This window comes from Sycon ciliatum, chromosome 2 (assembly GCF_964019385.1).
Source record: "Sycon ciliatum chromosome 2, ocSycCili1.1, whole genome shotgun sequence".
Classification (NCBI taxonomy): Eukaryota; Metazoa; Porifera; class Calcarea; order Leucosolenida; family Sycettidae; genus Sycon; species Sycon ciliatum.
Genome location: NC_088644.1, coordinates 47,033,966 through 47,056,433, shown reverse-complemented (window position 1 = coordinate 47,056,433; position 22,468 = coordinate 47,033,966). Strand labels below are relative to the sequence as shown.

The following is a 22,468-nucleotide window of genomic DNA, read 5'->3' as shown; positions in this document are numbered from 1 at the left end:
TGAATTATCCTTTCCATGATGCCTAAATTAGGTAGCAGGGAGCATGTACCAGACATTTTACGAGTGTTGAACTACCAGTGATAGCGCTATATTATGCTGCAATTATACTTCAATGATGGCGCTATACTGTACCTAGGCAGTCTTGTTGCACTTTGCAACGTTATAACGACTCTGGCAGCATGGCAGCACGATGTACCAGGGGTAACATTCACCAGGTTACTTTCTGTGACATGCCTTAAAATGCCTGAAGCATTACTCTTCAGCCAGCATCGTAAGGTTATGCCGACCGTCTGGTCTAAGCTAGAGCATAATTGTTAGACAAAATCCAAAGGTTATACCAGAAATTATGCCATCATAATCTATCAACTGGATCGTTCTTTGCATTGATATTGTTGGATTCTCCCCAGGTCTTCAATCATTTCTTGAAGGGCTTCTCAGTCGAAGAACCTTCTTTGATAATTTTCCGCCGAATAGGTATACTTATCGACGTAATAAACATCACAGTAGCAGAACGGATTGTTTCCCTAACGAATATTTCCATTACCTTCTCTTGAAATGTAGACACAGGAAATAGAAATGAACAGTGTTTTGAGTTTTTGAGGAAAGAAAGAATTGAAATGTACGAAGGAGAACGAGCAGAGTGAACTGAACAAGTTGTTGTTCATGATGTACAGTCAAGTTGATGTACAGGCAAGTTGATGTACAGGCAAGTTGATGTACAGGCAACAAGTTGATGTACAGGCAACAAGTTGATGTGTATGAAAAGTACACAGTTATACTCTTGCTGGATCATCAGCCAACGAATATGTTCAACAACATCATCACAGTCAAGCAACCCGATGTACACACACACACACACACACACACACACACACACACACACACACACACACACACACACACACACACACACATACACACACACACGCACGCACACACACGCACACACACACACACGCACACACACACACACACGCACACACACACACACACACACACACACACGCACACACACACACACGCACACACACACACACACACACGCACACACACACACACACACACTCACACACACACACACTCACACACACACACACACACACACGCACAAACACACACACACACACACACATGCACACACACACACACACAAACACACACATGCACACACACACACACACACACACACACAAACACACGCGCACACACACACACACACACACACACACACACAAACACACACACATGCACACACACACACACACACACACACACACACGCACACACGCACACACACACACACACACACGCACACACACATACACACACACAAACACATAAACCCACCCACAAACACATGCAACAACGTATGCATACACCGAAAATACATCAAAAATTGGTTTCCAGAGACAGTGGCCGAACGTAAAGCGGAAATGTAAACGTCCATTTGACGGAACAAGCAGAGAGCTGAGAGATCTTATCCTGGCAGCAATGGCCACCTTCAAGATGATTACCACCATTCCGAAGTCCATAGGGCATCACGTTTAGTTCTGTTGAACTTTTCCTGAAAAATCCAAAAAAAGAGGAAATTATTGGAGGCATATCCAATTTCAAACGAAAAGGTGTCCATAAATTTTAATTTCACAGTTCGCGTGAGACTCGACTGGAAACCGAGTTTTCCGCATACGTAGGAACGGAACCACCCTTCAAGGATCAAGGCGCAGATACAGCTTGAGTAGATGAGCTCACTAGCAAGTGGTCAAAGACCGAAAATCCCATTCACTGCATTCATGTTCTCCTCATGCCAGGCCATGAGTTCCCAATTAACTGTGGGTCGCAGCAGGCAGGCATAGTGGGATGGTCTTAGCTCATGATTAAGAAACAGTGGGTACCAGGTTCAGGTCCTGCTTGGAAGCGGAAGGAAAAGGTGTCAGCAGCGACGCAAATCCACACAGTCAAGTGAGCCAATTTAGTAACCGAACGTTTTCGCGCCCTTCTAATCATGGGTATACAGAGAAAAATGAAAAAATTAAATACAGGGAATTTTTTCTGTTATTCCTTGTATTCACCCATGATTAGAAGGGAACGAAAATGTTCGGTTACTAAATTGACTTACTTGATTGTGTGGATTGCTTAGGCGCTCACACCTTTTCTTTCGAAGGTGGAAATCAGACCATTATAATTCGGGACTGCCTGGCCCTAGTTGTTGATGAATGCCGGCTGAAGGCTCTTGATGAGAATGAGTACTGTGGAGTACTGTACTGTGGAGTATTTGAGCAAAGCATTTAATAGAGTGAACCATCAAGGCCTAATCAATGAACTGCAGAATGTGAGGATAGCTGGCACCGCTCTTGCATGGTTTGCAAGCTGCCTAACAAACCGTGTTCAGAGAGTTCGGGTAGGATAGGCACTCGGTGATGCCCGTCCATGCACAAGAGGTGTCCCTCAAGGCTCTGTCCTTGGGCCACTGGTCTTTTGTATATACATCCGCGATGCACCACAATGCTTCAGGCATTCATCTAACACACTCTTCGCAGATGATATAACCTTCCATGTCCGTAGCCATTCATGTCAAACAGTAACTACTCGACTGTGTGAGGACCTGACTACTCTCGATGGCTATCTTGAAAGGAAAGGACTTTTATTGAATTCATCTAAGACCCAGGTTTTAATACTTCCTCCGTTAAGAAAAATTTCGTGATGGATTTTTAAGTGGCTGGTTTGCGCACAAACTGCCATGAAATGGGTCGCAATTACTTTCTTGGCCTTCCCTTGCATGCCATGAAAGAGGTACGATTCAAGGAAAGCGACCTTGCTCAACAAGCCGACCGGCATGGATGGTTGCGCTATGGAAACATAGGTGATGACAGTCATGGTGAGCTAAACTGAGATACCACTTCTCCAAAGGGATATTGCGATGCTTGGCTTCTTTACTACTCTAGCACGGAGTTACTTTGAGAGTGGTAGAGAGCGATGAAACGGAGCAGCGAGCCCACACAATGAGCGAGTGGACAAGAAGCTGCTCTGATCGCACGGCTCGATGAAAATAATTCTAAACTCAAGTTCTTGTTCAACCTGCGCAACGCCAGATTCGAATCCTGGTGACCATGCATTCTTTCAGAAGCCTGCAGTCTGATGCGAGTCTCGTGGCTGAAGAAAGTCGACTGGGCTTGCAAAGCCGGTGCCGTTCAGTGCTGGCAGGGGTATCCATCAGAGAAAATGGAATCAGTTTGCATGTGCCTTTACTCCTCGTTTCGTGGAGTTCTGGGGAGCAAAGATCAGACCAGGGATTCGTAAAATAATTTTATGACTCCCTGGTGGAAACGAGTAATCGCCATCCCGGCGGATCACGAAGCTTGAAAGCCAACTGACTTGAACGACGGCAACATTAAGGTCAGAGTGTGATCAAAGAAGCCGAGAACTCTCTGCTCATTCCGCCATCAGTTTCTCTTGTAAAGGCGTATATTGGCTGAATCACCTTCGTCCAGTGATTTGCAGTCGATAAAAACTGTTCTTGACCTGTTCTAAGAGTTTTCATATGAATCAAAATCCATCACGAAGTTTTTGTTAACTGAGGAAGTACTTCGCCGCCCTTGTAAAGAGCTGCCACCTGCTGCAGCAGCTCTCTGTTGTGACACGCCCATTACCCCCTCTGCTTCCGCCCGCTATTTAGGAATATTAGTTGATGAGCATCTATCCTTTTCAGACCAAGTAGCAGCGTTGTGTACATCTGTTAACAAGAAAGTAGAAGCCTTTGTGCATGCAAAACAGAATATCAGTATATTTGGCAAGCGACTGTTTTACCTCTCTATAATTCAGTCTACTCTTGAGTATGGCAGCACCGCATATGTACACTGTTTTTCGCAAGCTCTTTATAACAAACTTCTTGCTGTCAGCCACTTAGCTCTAAAGATAATTTTTTCCTTGGATAGAATGACCGCAACTGCCCTTCTCTACAGTAACACCAATGTATACACCCTTGAACAACGCCTCAATTTCAAGACCAATGTGTTTATGTCTCGCTGCCTGAATGGCCTTGCTTGCTCTCTCCTACAAGACGGCTTTACTCTTCGTGCTCACGGTGCTCAAACTGATGCCCTTACCTGTGGTCAGGTGTCTGCCACGCTTGTTTTACCCCCTGCTAGCACAAGCTATGGTTTCAGTGCAATTTCGTACATAGGCGCTGACCCGTGGAATGCACTGCCACCAGCTTACTGCCTTTCTAATTCACCGTCTGAATTTCGATCATCCATAAAGACTTTCTTAGGGTTCCCTGTAAGCAGGCGATGATGCCTGTATGGAATTCCCTAGTAAAATAAGAATAAGAATTTCCCCGTTTGTGTCTTTCCCTCAAACAGTCAAGATAATAGGAATAAAATAAAAATAAAATGATGTACGTGTACTGTGACCTGATGTCATTCGATCTGATGTCATGTGATCTGATGTCATGTTGATCCCTGATTACCTCACACCTAGCTCCAATGTACATCTACGAAGTGCAAACCAACAACCGTCACGACCGTCAAACTTGGAAAGTCCAAGTCATTGGAACTTTCTGCTCCTGGCAGGCAGTCCTGCGACTTCCAAGCAACAACACTTTAATTGGACAGTTGATGGTTTGAGATTTGTAGACGTTTTTGTGTTTGTGTCAGGTCGTCCAATGTCTCAATATCACTATATTTTTCGTGCCTTGTTGTCGCCCTATTTGACTGTATAATGATTACCTCGTTACCTTGGTTACCTTGGTTACCTTGGTTACCTTGGTGGACTCTTAGTCATAACTCTTAACTTATACGTCCTTTTCTCTTTGCGTAAATATCACATGCACTTTAGCAAAGTAGTGAGGGTAGTCCCTCGTCTTGCAGAATTAAATACTTGCCTACACAAATAATGGCAGCAGTTGCTGATGCGTCCGGTGTAGGGTTCAGCTGTGAACTTGAAACATTATACATCATCCAAGCAGTCACCTTCGGGTTTTTACGTATCTGTCTCATCCAAATTTCTTCCACGTTCACACGGTTAAGTATAGGCTGCAACAATATGATGATAAAGAAGATGAACACACTGTTTGTCAACATCGCATGCAGGGCGATAGTGTGGGTTCGAATCCCAGGTTATGTCTTGAGAAAAAATAGCAGATATGAAACATTTATAACCTCCCTCTGCTTTTTTGCCAAGGTCATCAAGGTGGTAGTTGGTTTCGTATTACCCTCGAATACAAAGAGAAAGTTTGATGCAGCCAATCAATGGAAAAAAATTCCATCAGTTCTAATAACATGTATGATGAGCTAGCTAGGCAAAAAAAGCATAGCGTAGGGCCCTAAGATTCCAAGCTCTCTCGTTGCTAAATTTTATTATTGAGATGTATTTCGCTGATGAATGTCTCTAGAAAACTTGTTAGGAAATTGTATTCTCCATATTTTACTTTTGTTAATTACTACGTCCATTGTCCGCTTCGCTGATTCTGCGGATTGACTTAATAAAGTTATTGTCTCCGCGCCGCTTATTAATAATAAATGTAGTAACGAAAAATTGGAGGCGTATCCAATATCGAAAGAAAAAAATGTCAGCACTGATGCAATCCACACAGTCAAGTAAGCCCGAGTTAAGCTCCGTATGAAGACATCCAAGAAGAAGATTGCCTGATGAGTCCAGCGGGGACGAAACGTACGTCGCAATCAAGCTATGTCGTTGCTGTGTCATCATCTATGTGCCATGCGCTACTTGATGTACCAGCCTGCTATGCCGGATACCGCCAGCCATGCATCGACCAGGCGCCAGGCGCGAACTGATGGTGGTGGTGGTGAGAAGGAGAGGTCTGTGCCAGAACTTTGCAGCCTAGAGAGCGTGTGTGGGCAGGCGTGTGTTTACCGCCATATTGCCAGGTGTGTCCTTACCACCATATTTATCAACCATAAGTGCAGTTGCAGTGGTGTCTTCAACTTCATTCTCCCGGGTTTATAATATTATCCTGTTTAAGCACTATGAGGTCCATAATCTATTTCTCTATGTATTCTCCAGGCAATAGTTTCTCTTCTTATGCAAAATATCATGTTGTTATTACAGTGTTACACTATAACCTACTCTGCATTGTATGGCATTGCAGAATCAAGGGCATTGTTTTTACTAGGTTCAGCATCTGTAGCAAACTGGCTGGGTGGTAAGGAAGAGTGACTGAGATTCACATGGTTGTGGGTTCGAATCCTCTCTTGTGTATTTCTGCTCCAAGACCTTGTAAGGGGTACACAATTAATATAAGTGGTCAAATTTAAATGAGCAGTGTATGTGGAAATTTATGCAAAAGAGAAAGACCAAGGAACTACAAGTTACGCTATACTGCAATATCACCGCCAGTTACTAAATAATCAGCTCGTGCGATAACACTGCACGACACTGACCGACGGTACTGACGTTCTACAACTAACTGGCTAACAGCTCTAGCACATCTTGGATGCGCACCTAGTGGACAGTATAGCGTAACTTGTAGTTGCTTGGCCTTCCTCTTTTGTATAAATTTAACCTTGGCTCTCCATCTGAGTACATGGGAATACCCGGTATAAGCTTCGTGGGAGATTTGGTACACCTGGGTTTCATCATCTGGAGGTCAGGGAATGATAGCATCAATTTGTAATTTCGGATAAAATGAACTTATCTTTTGCAGGATTTGTTAGCGATGATGGTTGCCAATCGAGTGGGTCACATTTTTAAGGACCTGATTTTTGGCGAACAAAATACATTAACAACAAGGAGCACTGAGAAATAATGATCTTACCATGTAGCATTCTTCTAGTTTGCGTTGCCAGCGTGATCTCAACAACTTCATTCCACTCTGTTGGGTGCAGAGTGTATTGGCCTCGGTGAGAGTAGTGCGATTAAGACTGATCATGATGTTGAAGCCTCGACATTCAAAGTTCAAATCTACGTAAGGAACAACCAGATTGACTTATGCTAATTAACAACGGTATGCCGATGGCAGCGATAGGGATTAGAAGCAAAATTGAGCTGCAAGTGTTGCAACATCGCCATAGAACATAATTATTTGCCTCCTTCTGACCTGATTTTCTCCTGTCTTCCGGTCATTCTGATTCCTTTCCTCCTTTGCTTCTTTCGTTTCATAATCACCTTCATGCTATTGCACCCAGTTCCTGTTTAATGAATTTGTGAACTTAAAACTAAACACATAACAAACAACCATACAATGCTGAACCCATTCCCTCACTCCTCTCCTCCCACCCCTCACACATACATGTATGCCCACACTCACCATTCCCTCACCCGGGCACTCCTCTCCTCCCACCTCTCACACATACATGTATGCCCACACTCACCATTCCCTCACCCGGGCCCTCCTCTCCTCCCACCTCTCACACATGCATATATGCCCACACTCACCATTCCCTCACCCGGGCCCTCCTCTCCTCCCACCTCTCACACATGCATATATGCCCACACTCACCAGTCCCTCACCCGGGCCCTCCTCTCCTCCCACCTCTCACACATGCATATATGCCCACACTCACCATTCCCTCACCCGGGCCCTCCTCTCCTCCCACCTCTCACACATACATATATGTTGGACTCAGTAGAGCGTCCAGCCCCTATATGATGTCCAACCCCTATATAGAGTCCATTGGTCCAAAATCCACTGTACGGAGTCCAAACTTGGAATCAACTGTGAGCTCAAAGTTTCGGTGGACATCACTCCCTGTATAGAGTCCAGCCAATTGGCTTCACCCCTATATAGAGTCCATTGGTCCAAAATCAACTGTACGGAGTCCAAACTTTGAAATCAACTATAAAGAGTCTTTATGTGGACAACACCCCCTGTATAAAGTCCAGCCAATTAGGCATCCCCTATCGAGTTCGAAAATAGACATAGGATCTGCTGTAAGCAGTGAATATTAACCAGAAAACGGCCTCTCCCTTTAATCCTTTACATCATTCACTTCTCAAGATAAAAAATATGTATTGAGGCGCCACTGTAGCCACTTCATTACATGAAAAACCCTACAAACACCATCCTCAAATCAAGTGGTCTCTTCGCAGACGCTGCAAATTACAACATCTCAATCATGTAGTGTTGCCAAATTATTGTGCACGCACACGCACACACACATGCACACACCCACACAACGCCAAGAAAATAACTAGAAAAAAACCAAACCAAGAATCGAAAGAGAATAATGGAGAGCCCAGGATTAATTATTTGTTTTCAAATTATTGTGCGCGCACGCACACACACACACACACACACACACACACACACACACACACACACACACACACACACACACTTATACAACGCCAAGAAAACACCAAGAAAAGAGTAGAGACACAATACACACGCAACTCCAACAGCCATGCAAACGTCCACCCATTTACATGTAAAGTCAAGAGGGACAACAAATAATTATACGAAACGAATGCGTACGGGGACGGGTACACGCACGTTTACATACACGTAGTAGTGTAAGAGAGTAACATAGTGCAGTGGTCAGCATAATACTAGCACATGCTGAGAGTGCAATAGCAAGCTTCACCATTGCTCATGGCCATGCAAATGTTCAGCAGCACTCAGTTCCGCAAGCTTCTGAAGATCAGCACACCTGCAACAAATAGATAGCACAATGATACTCTTATTACCGTAATGATGCATGGGAGCACACAACTACCAAGTTCTCAACGAATGTGATGCTCAATGAAAATCAATCCACTCAAAGACCTGTGAACAGGTGATGGTGGGGACAATAATCTAGTATTACTAGTATTAGTAATACGAGGAATAAGATCGTTTGTGCACACTCAAGACGCACAGACACACCAACATACATGTAGTGTACACAGTGTTTCACTTCACTGCAACTAAATTGAAATGAGATGATTTGAACAATCTGTACAGCGTTGCTGTCAGTCAGTCTTCCCCAAGATGGAAATGCAATGATTTGTTGTCACGAGGCAGTTTCACTGACACAATGTCATGTTCGTGACATCAAAACGGTTACTTCAGGGGATACGAGTATTAGCTTGAGAAGCTTTTTCTTGTCATTGGCATACAAGCAATCCTCCTAGTCCTACTACTACTAGTACTAGTACACTGGCACTGCGTTTGTGGATCCCATTGTATTTGACATCATACTACAGGAAGAGTGTCGTGGAGTTCACATAATTATCACAGGGATAAACTTGAATACATTTCTCATGAAATAAAAATAATTGATGATAGCTAGACGATCATATACGATTGATGCAAAGTCCTTGCAGTCCTTGAGGACTATTACGAAGTGGTTGATTACTTTTAGGGCATTCATTCAAGCAACATCAAACAAACGCGATACGCTCCTTGAAAATGGAAAAAAATTCAAGCATAACGACAGAACAGCAGACCAATCGAAACGAGTAAAAGCTTCCTTACCTCAGTCATGGTCCTGCCATGTAGTTGGACAGCCTTTTGACACGGTGGTACGCAGCTCTTGTCCAGTCAAACAGGGGTATCCTTGTGGCGTCGAACGAAAGAGAGTGTCAGTGTATCTGGCTCGTCAGATTGCAACTGTGCTGAACTTTTCTCGTTCTCCGCTTTCTGCTTTCATCCCTCGCTCTGATGAAACTGTTCAAACGTCTTACTAGCAGCAATGGCCAGCCAAACAGGGGATCCTTGTGGCGTCGAACGAAAGAGAGCGTCAGTGTACCTGACTCGTCAGATTTGAACTGTGCTGAACTTTTCTCGTTCTGCAATTTCTGCTTTCATCCCGCGCACTGATGAAACGTCTTCAGAGAACCACAAGACGCTTTCCAGATTTGATTTTGAACGTCTCCTTATCCTCCTTGGTTAGCTCGAGACAGATTACTGTTAGCAACTGCACAGCAGAATTGGCAGCCATGGCTGAAGTCACGGAAGAAAGGAACTGGAAGTGCGCTGCCACGAGGCAAGCAAAACTGAAAATGTGTTCTCTTTCGGGCACAACACACAGGACGGCGTGACTGGATAAACTGGACTTCTGGACTGTGAATAGGGGACTTGTAGAAAAAGTGTACTCCTTATAGGGGATTGCGCGGCAGGGTGAAGCTGATCAAAACTGAGTGGACTCCTGGACTCTGTATAGTGGATTTTGGACCAATGGACTCTATATAGGGTGCTGGACATCATATAGTGCATGGACTCTATACTGAGTCCTACATATATGCCCACACTCACCATTCCCTCACCCGGGCCCTCCTCTCCTCCCACCTTTCACACATACATATATGCCCACACTCACCATTCCCTCACCCGGGCCCTCCTCTCCTCCCACCTTTCACACATACATATATGCCCACACTCACCATTCCCTCACCCGGGCCCTCCTCTCCTCCCACCTTTCACACATACATATATGCCCACACTCACCATTCCCTCACCCGGGCCCTCCTCTCCTCCCACCTCTCACACATACATGTATGCCCACACTCACCATCAATACATGTATGCCTTGGTACCTCACCCACACTACATGTATGCCCACACTCACCATCACTGCTGCCAAGTGCAGCCCCTACTCAGTAGCTGTTTTTTTCGGCCGCATAATTATTTATTTTACGAGTTGGGTTTGTGGACAATAGTACCGTAAAGTCCGCTGAAAACGCCCACTTCGCTGCAAACGCCCACCCCAGCGGGTCCATACTATTCTCGTCTTTTTCAGGTCGGTATAGTTGTAGAAAACTGGCTTGAAGGTCGAATGCGTACGATAACGACTATAATGCCTACAAATTGCCTATGTTTTACCAAGAGGCTCTGCAAAAGCCATTGTCATTATCTTGCTGTAAAGAAAAGAGAGATTTCCTTTCATACGGTGAATGAGAAACCATCTGGTTTTCAAATCATGAAATTTCTGCAGTTCTTGCTATGATGTCGCGCTTTCAAAATGGAATGGTGATTGTTCTGACGAAGCATCATTCAAAGACGTTACAGGTCGCAGTATTGCAGTTGCAAGTCGAACAGGGGGGGATGTCACAGACGCTACACCTACAAAGTCGCTGCTAACTTGTTGAACACTCTGAAGTGCTCGAGAAAAACCCTTGCCATTGCGCTTTGCGTGATTTGGAAATGATGGCTTGAAACACTGTCAGAAGTACTTGGTTCCTGCAATAGCCTGTTCTTCGCTACCTTGTTCTTCCGAAGTAACTCCCTTTTGGATTTGCGAAGTAAAACAACCAACATCATAAAATCACTAGGAGCTAGCTCGTAACTAGTGCCCGAAACCATACCGGTAGTTTACCGCAGCAAAGCGCTCCTCGCGCTACGGTGTGAGATGCACTTTCATACAGTATGGGTGACAGTGCATGGGGTCACTGCGTATAGGCCAACAGATCTTGCAAAAATGGGGTGGGCGTTTGCCGCAGACTTTACGGTATAAATGGTAAAAAAGAAGAAAATAAAAAATAATTTGTAAACACTGGCACCCCCCCCCCCCCCCCCCCTCTCCCCACATACACAAGTATGAACACAGACGCACTCACTGGTGACCGGAGATGTTGTCGTAGCAACTGTGATGGCCGGGGCTGCTGTGGTAGCATCTGTGGTGGTCGGTGGCCTTGTTGTAGCAACGGTGGTGGTCGGTGGTGTTGTTGTAGCAACGGTGGTGGGCGGGGCTGCTGTGGTAGCAGCGGTGGTGGTCGGTGGCATTGTCGTAGCAACTGTGGTGGTCGGTGGTGTTGTCGTAGCAACTGTGGTAGGGAAAGACAAACAAGGGAAAGTGGTCAGTTATGTGTGGAACGGAGTCGCAGGTATGTGTGGAACGGAGCCGCAGGTATGTGTGGAACAGAGCCGCAGGTATGTGTGGAACGGAGCCGCAGGTATGTGTGGAACAGAGCCGGAGGTATGTGTGGAACGGAGCCGCAGGTATGTGTGGAACGGAGCCGCAGGTATGTGTGGAACAGAGCCGCAGGTATGTGTGGAACAGAGCCGCAGGTATGTGTGGAACAGAGCCGCAGGTATATGTGGAACGGAGCCGCAGGTATGTGTGGAACGGAGCCGCAGGTATGTGTGGAACGGAGCCGCAGGTATGTGTGGAACGGAGCCGCAGGTATGTGTGGAACAGAGCCGCAGGTATGTGTGGAACAGAGCCGCAGGTATGTGTGGAACAGAGCCGCAGGTATGTGTGGAACGGAGCCGCAGGTATGTGTGGAACGGAGCCGCAGGTATGTGTGGAACGGAGCCGCAGGTATGTGTGGAACGGAGCCGCAGGTATGTGTGGAACGGAGCCGGGCAACAGAAAAATACTGTTAAACCTGGTGTAAGCGACCACCCCACGGTACCACCGTGCAAGGAAAAGTGGTCATTAAAGGCAGGTGGTCTTTAGAACCGGGTCCCACGGTGTCTGTATAGAACTGTCCGTGCATGGAAAAACGACCGTTAAGAGCAGGTGATTGTTAAAACCAGACGTCGCTTACACCAGGCTTTACTGCACTGTAAGATGGCCGCCAGTAAAGGTCAGATACAGTAAAACCGGGTGTAAGCCACCTCTGGGTTAAACGACCACCTGCTCCTAACGACCATTTTCCCTTGCACGGACAGTTCTACACAGACACTGTGGGACCAGGTTCAAAAGACCACCTGGCTTTAACGACCGCTTTTGCTTGCACCCTTGGGTGGTCGCTTACACCAGGTTTTACTGTGCTGTAGTGTCTTGCATAAAAGCCTGTCTCATACAGAAGCCTGTTTTGAATACAAGCCAAATGTCCGGAGCGGCTGGTACCTTGGACCTGGACTCTGATGCGTGGAAACGCATGTTGACCTGCTTCGCTGCAGCGTCTGACCAGCTCTGTGCAGCAATGGCAGAAGCAGGAAAACGCATACGCACCCAGGAAATCGCACCAGAAGAGCTAAGGTCATTCACTGCAGCCCGCCTCATCCCACTGGACAAGCAACCTCATCCCACTGGACAAGCGATCTCATCCCACTGGACAAGCGACCTCATCCCACTGGACAAGCGACCTCATCCCACTGGACAAGCGACCTCATCCCACTGGACAAGCGACCTCATCCCACTGGACAAGCGACCTCATCCCACTGGACAAGCGACCCCTCATCCCACTGGACAAGCGACCTCATCCCACTGGATAAGCGACCTCATCCCACTGGACAAGCGACCTCATCCCACTGGACAAGCGACCTCATCCCACTGGACAAGCGACCTCATCCCACTGGACAAGCGACCTCATCCCACTGAACAAGCGACATCATCCCACTGGACAAGCGACCTCATCCCACTGGACAAGCGACCAGGGGTGTGCCCTATCACTATTGGGGAGGTTTTCCGGAGACTGATTGGCAAAGCTGTAATGAAGATAACTCAATATGACATCATGCATGCCACAGCCCCTCGACAACTCTGTGTTGGTGTTCCGTCTGGGTGTGAAGCTGCTGCACATACTGTGACCAATATGTTTGCCTCGTCGGAAGTGGAGGGAGTGCTCTTGGTCAATGCCACTAACGCTTTCTACGCTATGAACCGCACTGCAGCCCTACACAACGTGCCACTCATCTGTCCTTCCCTGGGCCAGGTGTTCAAGAACACCTACAGCAGTCCATGTCGCCTGTTTGTGTCGGGTGGTGGAGAGATAAGGAGTCAGGAGGGTGCCTGCCAAGGCGATCCCCTCGCCATGGCGATATTTGCAGTCACCATGGTGCCATTGATAGACAAGCTGACAGAGTGCTGCCCCGATGTGGTGAACCCTATGGTATGCTGATGACGATGCTGGTGGCGAGCGGCTCCTCAATGTAAGACAGTACTGGGATTTTTCTTTATAATGCAGTTGTATAATTTCCACCGCATTCTTGGTGAGGAGTAACATAGAATTTTTTGTTTGGCCTAATCGATTTCCACCACAGCCTTCCTTAGGGCCGGGTTCCACTGCGGCTCCGCTGCTCGTCTTTCTCAGCTTGAAACGTCATCATTATCATAGTGACCGCGGCTCGAGCTGGAGAGGCCGGGGCTCACCGCGAGCTTTCGCTACGATTCTTGCCCAAAACCGCGTGCCGCGGTCGCGGCTCGACCTGTTTCCCGTACTTTGCATTGTTTCGTACACGAGAATTTTAAAATTCAAATTTTCATGCGTTGCGCAGGCCAGATGAAGAGGATTTTTTTGATTTATCGCAGGTAGGCAGGTAAAACGTAATCAAAAAGTGGAGCACAACTGCAGTACCGCGAATGGTGAGTGTCAGTGGAAACGTGCTGCTCCGCTGCATGCAGCCAAGTGCCGCGGGGCAGCGGAACCGCGGAGCCGCAGTGGAACCCGGGTCTTAGTTTCTATGATTCATTTGTTCTTCGAAGTACAATTCATTCACTTTCATTTACCTCGTCTTTTTGTTCGCATTTCTGAATTTCTAACGTGATGTTGCTGTTTACGTGAATTCTGAATTTCTAACGTGATGTTGCTGTTTACGTGCGGTGTTTGAAGAGCAGATCATATGAAAAGCTGTGTTACAAACCACCAGTTCTCAAGTGGGAAAGGCCTTCGCGCTTATGGCATTGTATTTGTTGCAATGTTGTATCTCGACTCCGCCGTACCGCTGACGTATGCTGCATGGCATACGTTATATGCACCGTGTGCGTTTTTTTTGTATATGCTGTTATTTCCTGTTTTATATGCGTAGGTTTTTGCATGTACTCTGTTTTTTGCATGCTATAAATAGCTGGTGTTATCAGTGTTAGTTGTTATATTCGATTACATGAAATATACTGTTGAAGAGTTTTTGATGGTGAGTTGTTGGTGGAACATGTGGAACAGAGGCTCCGACAGTACGAGGAACGTGAGGAGCGCAGTGCCAGATGGCGAGAGGAGGCGCTCCGCACCGGGTTTGACAAGACGTTCAAGGAGATTGACGAGAGCATGGCCAAGGCGTATGAGGGTGATGGTAAAGCCGTCAGTGAGAGTACGATGGGAGGTACAGTGGAAGCTCCCAGTAACAGTGGTGGACGTAAGCCGTTGATGAAAATCCTCTCATATGATGGAACACAGCGAGTGGAGCGTTATCTTGACCTGTTCGAGGACATCTGTTCCAAGAACGAGTTCGAAGAAAGCGAATGGCTGTTGATTGCGCATCGCGCTAGCGGGTATCAAAGCGAAGAGGATCTGTATTGGATGCAATAACTACGAGGAAGCAAAGCGAGAGTTGCTTGCCTCGCTCGGAAAGACACCAGACAAAGCGTGGAAGACGTTGCTGACAGACAAACAACGGTCAGAGGAGTCTTTCCACCAATACGTTGTCCGTGTTTGCCGAGACTTAGAGGTGTGGGCCACGCTCGCTATAACGGAAGATAGCGAGGTGGACACCAAGTATAGCGCTGATATAGGAAAATGGCCCCGGTGCTGCAAGCAATGGCAAAGAAGGTGATCTTGGATCAATGCAGACCTGAGATGAAGATGCTGCAACCACTAAGTTAAGAGTGGTGTTCAATGCCTCGGCTCCGGCTCCAGATGGCAAGTCGTTGAACGACATGGTTGACCCTGGACCGTCGCTATTGCCGAGTTTCGCGGGTATGCTACCAAGGTTTCATGAATTATATGAGCACGCTGCAAGCGGACATCCGCGAGGCTTTCTTCATGGTCACGGTTAATCCCGAAGACCATCCGTAACGAAACTGCCATTTGGCGTAAATTGCTTGCCATACATGCTAACTGCGGTGATTCAGCATCACTTGAAGGAGCTACGTGCACTGGCCTCACCCAAAGAGCGAGACCGTCTTGGTCTCTTGCTCACAAGTTTCTACGTTGACGTTTTGTTCTCTAGTGTCTCAAATGCCCCGGAAGCCAAGAAGATGCAAGAGTTCAGCGTACGTGTGCTTACAGATGCTGGCATGGAGTTACGCAAGTGGCGAGGCAACGACATACAGTGCGGTTCAGAGGCCGGAGATAAAGTCCTCGGTCTGAAATGGAAAACCAGTGATGACTTGCTCAGCATAACAGTGCTAGGCGAGTCTGATAGGCCGCCTGTTTGGACACGGCGAGCCCTCCTTAAGAGAGCATGTCTGGGAATACCAAAGTATGTGTGCAAGTGGATCTCTCCGATTTCGCTCAAAATTTGCAGGTAGGTTGCCTTTGGGGTGTGGATCGACTGTGCAAAGCCCTTGAAAAAGTTTCTGAAGGGAACCTTGAAATTTGCATACCCCTCAAAAATGGCCGAAATATCACATTATTTATGGGTCTAGAAACGAGTCACGCCACAGCGTATACGAACAAGCTATGAACAAAACTCCACCAAGCCAACATTGCCTCACCTTAGAAGAGTTCCTGGAGCAGTACCGCTTAGCCACGCCAGCATCCCAGAAGACGAGGTCCATCACCCCCTGACGCCACAAATGATGGGCTTGAAAATAGCCAATTTACAAGCGCTGGCAAAACAGCCAGCTACGTCCTCAATTGGCCAGAACTATACACCGGCAGATAGTAGAACACCTCTTCTAGCGCTGAGGACATGTCTCCCATCTTCCTTTTGGGGTTTTCTTGAAATAAACTTTTTGAATTTTTCCACTCGACCATGCTGAAATACGGCCAAAGTCATACCTGCGCAGGAAAGCTCGCCCCTCCGCGACGTCTCCTCAGCAATTTCTACTCCAACACTACTCCCAAGGCCGCAGAACAAAGTATAGTGTTGACTCTGACAAGGAAAAGCAGCGGTGATCACTTGTCACTCCAAACGACAAGCTTCTCCTTGCGCCAGCAATAATTTTTTGTGCGACTGTTGATGCAAAAGTGACTGAAGGCCTGAGCGCAGTTTTTGAATTTTATTGCAAGATGCACGGTGAGATCGCGTGCTCTGTGACGTAGGATGACGCTTCCTGCATCACGATACGCGGCCAACGATCGTGAAAGTGCCTGGAACGCTACTCGGAACAGACCATGATGGCAGAGGTAAGATGAGCTTCATTTCCTGCTTGAACTGCTGAGTACCCCAACAAACTGTCCTAGGAGTGTTGCAATGGCAGCAAGCCGTTGAAATATGCCCCGTACAGCATGGAGAATTATTCGTCTTTCACACTTACCTCCTGCAATCCCGAACATAGTCCAACAGTAAAAGTCCCTTGTTTTCATGTCGATTCTCGACAAAAGCGGCTAGCTCGGTCCCTGTGTTGACTGGCACGCGAGTAGCACTGACTGCACGCACTTGTCGCGTGAACTGCATGAGAGATTTCTTACGTCATAAAGAATGTGATTTCATCATCATTTCACTGGTTTTCGACCTACATGGTCAGGGAAAGTCCCGGTTCGTAGGCCTACAACACTCCCAGCGTGTTCTTGAGCGCAGTAACAACACAAGTGGGATCACTTCCAGACCAACGGGCGTTCAAGGCGAGTAACAAGCGCACTTGACGAAGGTGACTCTGAAATCTCGTGAGCCGTGGGCCACGCGACTTGGCATTCTTGCGTCACAAGGCACGTGATTTCACCGTGCATCTTGCAATAAAATTCAAAAACTGCGCTCAGGCCTTCAGTCACTTTTGCATCAACAGTCGCACAAAAAATTATTGGTGGCGCAAGGAGAAGCTTGTCGTTTGGAGTGACAAGTGATCACCGCTGCTTTTCCTTTTCAGAGTCAAAACTACACTTTGTTCTGCGGCCTTGGGAGTAGTGTTGGAGTAGAAATTGCTGAGGAGACGTCGCGGCGGGGCGAGCTTTCCTGCGCAGGTATGAATTTGGCCGTATTTCAGCATGGTCGAGTCGAAAAATTCAAAAAAGTTTATTTCAAGAAAACCCCAAAAGGAAGATGGGGGACATGTCCTCAGCGCTAGAAGAGGTGTTCTACTATCTGCCGGTGTATAGTTCTGGCCAATTGAGGACGTAGCTGGCTGTTTTGCCAGCGCTTGTAAATTGGCTATTTTCAAGACGATCATTTGTGGCGTCAGGGGGTGATGGACCTCGTCTTCTGGGATGCTGGCGTGGCTAAGTGGTACTGCTCCAGGAACTCTTCTAAGGTGAGGCAATGTTGGCTTGATGGAGTTTTGTTCATAGCTTGTTCGTATACGCTGTGGCGTGACTCGTTTCTAGACCCATAAATAATGTGATATTTCGGCCATTTTTGAGGGGTATGCAAATTTCAAGGTTCCCTTCAGAAACTTTTTCAAGGGCTTTGCACAGTCGATCCACACCCCAAAGGGAACCTACCTGCAAATTTTGAGCGAAATCGGAGAGATCCACTTGCACACATACTTTGGTATTCTCAGACATGCTCTCTTAAGTGTGTTGCATCAGTGTTTGATCCGCTAGGTCTCGCAGCACAGGCAGTTGTGCCGGGAAAGGTACTGCTACAGCAGGCCTGAAAATTCGGTGGCGACTGTGGATGACCTGGATCACAGAGCCCAGTGACTGGCCCACCGCATCCCCAACCACTGCTACTGATGGGTCCAGTGTAGAAGTGCGAGTGTCAGCCACAACCTGTAGTCGAGAATCTGATAATGAATGGTGGCTTCGATTCATTAAGTGGTCGAGGGCACAGGGCATGGTGACTAGGGTGTTGCAGTGGAAGCACACTGAGCCTCGTGCTGAACTCTATTTTGCAGCAGACAACGTATTGTACTGCATCGTTCACGCCGAATGTTTCGCTGAGGATCTTGAGCTGATCAAGCAAGGTCAACCAGTGAAGCCTGGGTAGAAGGTGTATTAGCTTGCACCGTTTCTGGATGAGCATGGGGTGCTCAGAGCCGGAGACAACTCCAGCACAGTGAGTTGGCGTATGGAGCAAAGCACCCAGTTCTATTAGGCAAGCATCATCTGACTGAGTTGCTGTTGGCGAAAACGCACGTTGAAAGGATGCACCAAGATGTAGGAGGGATCTTGTCGTACATCCGTCAGAAATTCTGGATTATCGGCGGCCGATGAGTGCTACGCAACATTACTCAGCGATGTGTTACATGCCACTGCTACAAGGCAAAGGCTGCCTCAGAAGTCTGCCCGCCGCTGCCAGAAGACCGAGTTGTTCACGAGAGGCGGTTCACATCTACCGGCATCGACTATGCTGGTCCGTTGTACGTGCACCGGGGTGAGTCATCTCCGAAAGTATGGATAGCATTGTTTGTGTGTGCCACCACCAGAGCAGTTCACTTGGGGGTGATTGATAGTTTAAGTACTGAGTCATTCTTGATAGCATTTCGGAAGTTTGTCGCGAGACGTGGTTTGCCGTCTCGGATCTGGCCTGACAACGCTCAAGTCGCCATCTGACAAACTGAGTGTGCCATGGATGTTCAATCCTGAGGTTGAAGCAGTGGTCAATAGTCATCCGCTAACTTATGTGTCTGATAGCCTGGATGAGCCACCAGTAACCCCTGCAATGATGATGGGTAACATCTTGCCGTTAGAGAAGCCAGCAGGTACCCTGGACGCTACGCAGATGTCATCGAGATTGCGCTATCTCCGTCGGACACTGAAGCATGTCAAGAATCGTTGGGAGGTGGAGTATCTAAGTCAGCTTAACAAGCACCAACAGACCATGTCGCGCCCTTCAGCTGTGGGTGATGTTGTCTTTGGTCTCGATGACACCAAACGCAAGCAGTTCTGGCGTTTGGGACGGATAGTCGAGACGGTTAGCATCGTGTTGCCATGGTTAAGTTGAGAGATGGTTAGCGTCGTGTTACCATGGTTAAGTTGAGAGATGGCTAGCGTCGTGTTGCCAGGGTTCAGTTGAGAGATGGTTAGCGTCGTGTTGCCAAGGTTAAGTTGAGAGATAGTTAGCGTCGTGTTGCCAAGGTTAAGTTGAGAGATGGTTAGCGTCGTGTTGCCATGGTTAAGTTGAGTGCATTTATCAGTACCCTGTCGTTGCGGCCGATCCAGAGGCTAGTGCCATTAGCTGTATGGTCACATGACGTGGCTCCTGGGCCTGACGATGCTGCACAACCTGCTATCGTCAAGCAGCAGCTGCACCCAGCGTCTGAACAGTCAGAACCCGTACTATCACCACCACTGCATCAGCACCCAGCGTCTGAACAGTCAGAACCCGTACTATCACCACCACTGCATCAGCACCCAGCGTCTGAACAGTCAGAACCCGTACTATCACCACCACTGCATCAGCACCCAGCGTCTGAACAGTCAGAACCCGTACTATCACCACCACTGCATCAGCACCCAGCGTCTGAACAGTCAGAACCCGTACTATCACCACCACTGCATCAGCACTCAGCGTCTGAACAGTCAGAACCTGTACTATCACCACCACTGCATCAGCACCCAGCGTCTGAACAGTCAGAACCTGTACTATCACCACCACTGCAGCAGCACCCAGCGTCTGAACAGTCAGAACCTGTACTATCACCACCACTGCATCAGGAGTTGACGTGTTCTGGGCGCGTAGTCAGAGCCCCGGATCGTTTTTCACTTGTGTGAGCTGTTGTGCGGCGGTGAGAAGCCCTTTGGTAGGGAGAATGTTACAAACCACCAGTTCTCAAGTGGGAAAGGCCTTCGCGCTTATGGTATTGTATTCATTGCAATGTTGTATCTCGACTCTGCCATACCTCTGATGTTTGCTGCATGGCATACGTTTAATTATGTTATATGCGCTGTGTGCGATATTTTTACTGTATACGCTGTTACTTCCTGTTTTATGTTGGTATGTTTTGCATGTACGCCGTTTTTTGCATGCTATAAATAGCTGGTGTTATTAGTGTTAGTTGTTCGATCAAGTAAAATATACTGTTGAAGAGTAAATAGTTGTCCTCGTATCGTGTGGTCGTTCGATTCCGACATTTAAGAGAATCGCAGAGGGTTCACAACAAGCTGGAATCATGCGGCAAATCCCCTAAATCCATTTCATCACTTTTCGAAGGATAGCCAACAAGTGTTCATTTTACGTACGGTTTTTACCTAAAGCAGGAATGAATAGTGGGATGTTCTAAGACGAAATTGCAATGTTCTCAACTTTCTTAATTTCCACGAACTACTTCGCAAGATTTCCACAACCTTTGCCCCATACCATAGGCACATGGCATGAGGTCAAAGGTCAAGTAACAGGCTACATCACTACATTCCGAACAAAAGAATACTCGCGTTCATTTCTTGCGTACCTTCAGTCGCCGAGTTCAAGCTCACGTCAGAGAAACAGTAGGTGCACAGTAGTTGTGTTACGTGCATTGCCACTGGTATGCACTGGTATGCCCTGCTATGCACTGGTATGCACTGATATGCACTGGTATGCACTGGTATGCACTGGTATGCACTGGTATGCACTGGTATGCACTGGTATGCCCTGGTATGCACTGGTATGCACTGGTATGCACTGGTATGCACTGGTATGCACTGAAATGATGGAGAATGCATTCATCAAGCTACTTGCCCTGTGTAAAGTTGTCGTTCACAGCAGAACGGGGTATAGTCTGTATAGAGGTTGCTGTCATTTCTGCTACCCCCCCCCCTTTGATGGTTTTTGGCAAAAATTTACAAGAATTCTCTCATTTTAAGTTGCGAAGTTAGCAACTTTTGATATTTTTATGAAATATGGGTGCGATTTCAGCAACTTGCACTTGTGTTGGGACGGGTGCAAAACGCATACGTTGAGAAAAATGATGGAATCCCTGGGAAAGGGCTAGCTGGGAAACGGGAGGATTTTTTCTCCTGCTGCGCCCCACAGTGAATTGAGAGCTCATGATGGATGCAGTGAATTGGATAACCATCCTTTGACCGATTTGTGGTGGGTCTGATCTAATCACCTGCCACTGCTTAGGCGCTGTATCTGCGCCTTGAACATTAAGGGTGGTGGCGTTCCAGCTGATACGGAGAACTCAGCCTCCAGCTGACTCTTACGGAAACCGTTAATTTTAGTTGTATCTAAATCCATATTAAGATTCAGTCTTGAAGGGCTTCAAGGCAGAATTGGTAAGTGAAATTTTGCCTAGTTGTGTACCTGGAGACTCTTGCAGTACAATGAAGATAAAATGTGGTTTTCTCAATGTTGTGCTTATCTGGTTTGGCATCTCCGCTATTCATAACAAAGTCAACCTTTCCATTGTCCTATAACCAATTTTTCTTGGGCAAGTTCTTACCTTGGCAACTATAGTTGGCAAGTGTACCAACACATGTTTCACTTCCGGGGCAATATATCTCTTCCCTTGGAATGCTGTGACAGCTCTGTGAACAGAACGACAGATTGAGGCCTGCAAATGCAAATAAAGGTCAGTTTTTTAGGTTTTGATCCAAGCAAATATCCCGGTAGGCACAGTTGACTTAGGTTGCATTTGTTCGGTCATTCCCGAATGGGCATGGAATGACGTCGGTACCCATCGCGGAACCGGAATGAGCGTAGCAAACAAACGCGCTGGCATGGATTCGAGAATTGAATTTTGATAGTGCTCACTTCCGTTAATCGTTTTTCTTTGTAATTTTTCATTCATTTTCTGCTTTAATTCATATTATTTTTGCTTTGTTTTCCTAGCTTACTATTGCCGTGGCTGGCTCAACGCCCTTGTCTCAGGGAATTCTGTCCCTGCACTAGCTATGCTTGTCA

At 47.0% G+C, this 22,468-nt stretch overlaps 1 long non-coding RNA gene across 1 annotated transcript; it reads right to left on the bottom strand.

Annotated features, from left to right (window-relative positions):
- Positions 1-4,916: 4,916 nt before the first annotated feature.
- Positions 4,917-22,087, bottom strand: LOC135810919 (uncharacterized). The gene is made up of 4 exons (XR_010552459.1): positions 22,008-22,087; positions 11,494-11,700; positions 6,773-6,918; positions 4,917-5,030 (listed from the first exon to the last, which is right to left on the bottom strand). It is a non-coding gene; the product is annotated as an uncharacterized LOC135810919 (long non-coding RNA).
- Positions 22,088-22,468: the final 381 nt, after the last annotated feature.